The sequence below is a fragment of the Anolis sagrei genome, chromosome 12 (genome assembly GCF_037176765.1).
Source record: "Anolis sagrei isolate rAnoSag1 chromosome 12, rAnoSag1.mat, whole genome shotgun sequence".
In the NCBI taxonomy this organism is placed as follows: Eukaryota; Metazoa; Chordata; class Lepidosauria; order Squamata; family Dactyloidae; genus Anolis; species Anolis sagrei.
The window spans coordinates 4,695,415-4,698,719 of record NC_090032.1 but is presented as its reverse complement, the minus strand read 5'-3'; positions in this window follow the sequence as shown (position 1 = coordinate 4,698,719).

The window sequence follows — 3,305 nt, the reverse complement described above, 5'->3', positions numbered from 1 at the left end:
TTATTATTATTATTATTATTATTATTATTATTATTATTATTAATACCCCGCTCCATCTCCCCCAGGGGGACTCAGGATTACATGAGGCCACGCCCATCAGTACATTAAACACAATATTACACAAAGCATTACACAATATAACACATGGATGTTATTTCATTCTGACATAATAATAATAATAATTATTATTATTATTAATACTCCGCTCCATCTCCCCCAGGGGGACTCAGGGAGGATTACATGAGGCCACGCCCATCAGTACAACAAACACAATATTACACAAAGCATTACACAATATAACACAAAAGCATAATAGAACTAAAAAATAAAAAAAACATAAAGTGCAAAACCAATATAATAAGCGAGACAGCAGTATGGCATGATACATAAGGAACCCACAGCGACGCAATAGGTTAAACCCTTGTGCCAGCAGGACTGCTGACCAAAAGCTTGGGGGTTTGGATCCGGAGAGTGGGATGAGCTCCTGTCTGTCAGCTCCAGCTTCCCCTGCAGGGAAATGAGAGAAGCTTCCCACAGGACGGTAAAACATCTGGGCAACGTCCTTGCAGATGGCCAATTCTCTCACACCAGAAGCGACTTGCGGTTTCTCAAGTCTCTTCTATCACACACACAAAATCCGTTACACATTTTAGGTAGGAAAACGAAATCTGAATTCTGCAAAAGCACAGGCGTTTCCTCTCTGAAATGACAGGCATCCACCTTGGGCCAACTGTGTGATGGAAGGTGTGGCATAAATTAAACAAACGTAATATTATATTGATATTGTGGGCATGTCCCGGTACAATTATGATCTCAAACCGGAAAAACCAGGAAGTCCCGAGTTTTGTTCCCTTTTCTTTGGGGATCTAAATGATGTATTTCCGAAGGCTTTCGTGGCCGGAATCACTGGGTTGTTGTAGGTTTTTTTGGGCTATATGGCCATGTTCTAGAGGCATTGTCTCCTGACGTTTCGCCTGCATCTATGCCAAGCATCCTCAGAGGTAGTAGTAGTGCCTTCTTCCTTACGATCAGGTTGAGAACTGTCCTCCTTTTCCTCATTCCTAGCTGTGCGAAACTGAACTTGTTTTTAGGATGACGACTTAAATCGGCAGGCTGTCTTTTAATGTATTTTTATATCTGCAATAGTCATCCCCTGCCACGCATTGCTGTGGCCCACATGGGGGTTCTGTGTGGGAGGTTTGGCCCAATTCTGTCGTTGGTGGGGTTCAGAATGCTCTGTGATTGTGGGGTGAACTATAAATCCCAGCAACTACAACTCCAGAATGTCACGATTCTATTTTCCCCAAACTCCACGAGTGTTCACATTTGGGCATATTGAGTATTTGGGCCAAGTTTGGTCCAGATCCATCCTTGTTTGAGTCCACAGTGTTCTCTGGATGTAGGTGAACTACAACTCCAAAACTCAAAGTCCACGCCCACCAAACGCTTCCAATATTTTCTGTTGGTCATGGGAGTTCTGTGTGCCAAGTTTGGTTCAATTCCATCATTGGTGGAGTTCGGAATGCTCTTTGATTGTAGGTTAACTATAAATCCCAGCAACTTGTTTGAGTCCACAGTGCTTTCTGGATGTAGGTGAACTACAACTCCAAAGCTCAAGGTCAATGCCCACCAAACACTTCCATTATTTTCTGTTGGTCATGGGAGTTCTGTGTGCCAGGTTTGGTTCAATTCTATCATTGGTGGGGTTCACAATGCTCTTTGATTGTAGGTGAACTATAAATCCCAGCAACTACAACTCCCAAATGTCAAGGTCTATTTTCCCCAAACTCCACCAGTCTTCACATCTGGGCATATTGGATATTTGTGCCAAGTTTGGTCCAGGTCCATCATTGTTTGGGTCCACAGTGTTCTCTGAATGTAAATGAACTATAACTCCAAAACTCAAGGTCAATGTGCACCAAACTCTCTTCTCACTCTAACGCAGTGTTGCCTGAACTGACTTTAAGGTATAGAATTTGTTGCTTAATAGTTCTTAATGGTCAATGCTCACCAAACCCTTCCAGTGTTTTCTGTTAATTATGGGAGTTGTGTGTGCCAAGGGTGGTTCAATTCCATCCTTGGTGGATGCTCTTTGATTGGGGGTTCTGTGTGGGAGGTTTGGCCCAATTCTGTCATTGGTGGGGTTCAGAATGCTCTGTGATTGTGGGTGAACTATAAATCCCAGCAACTGCAACTCCTGAATGTCAATATTGTATTTTCCCCAAACTCCACCAGTGTTCACATTTGGGCATATTGAGTATTTGTGTAGAGTTTGGTCCAGACCCATCCTTGTTTGAGTCCACAGTAATCTCTGGATGTAGGTGAACTGCAACTCCATAACCAAAGGACACTGCTCACCAAACCCTTCCAGTATTTTCTGTTGGTCATGGGAGAACTGTGTGCCAAGTTTGGTTCAATTCCATCGTTGGTGGGGTTCAGACTGCTCTTTGATTGTAGGTGAACTATAAATCCCAGTAACTACAACTCCCAAATGTCACGATTCTATTTCCCCCAAACTCCACCAGTGTTCACATTTGGGCATATTGAATATTTGTGTAGAGTTTGGTCCAGACCCATCCTTGTTTGAGTCCACAGTGATCTCTGGATGTAGGTGAACTACAACTCCAAAACCAAAGGACACTGCCCACCAAACCCTTCCAGTATTTTCACAGGTATCCCAGTATTTTTTTCACCAATCTCTTGTTGCCTTGGGTCACTGCTGTTGCATCCCAGTTCCAGAAACGAGACCATAAGATTAAATCCACCACACTGGACTGTAGGAAAAGCAATCCTTGTTTATTGATGAAAAATTGGTTACAAAAGAAAGGTAAATGCAAAGTCAAAAAGCCACAGAACAACACAGCAGTCAGTAGAATCTCTGAACTTGAGCAAAATTTCAAAAGCCACAATACAAGAACCAGGAACCTGTTAGCCTCTCGCTAACCATGAACTTGATAACTAAGCCTCTGGGATTACCGGCCATGAAACACAGGAATTCTGCCAAGGCACAGCCACAGTCCCAAACGTTGCTTGATCTAAAGAGACACCCGGCAGGAGGCCCCTTAAACCAAATAAGATATTCTTTGAAACGCCCCTTGACTTTGAAGCCTGGGCCTGTCTCTCCTGTAATCGATGTGACCTTCGTAGAAACTGGGAAACATTTCTGTCTCTAACTATCTGTTCTCTTCGGTCCTCATTAAAAACCCCCGGTGGAGAGATATCACAGCTAGTGATATCACGGCTAACTTCCAAAACATTTTCCTCCAGCTGTTGAGTTTCGTTTTCATCGCTGCTGACCTCTGCAT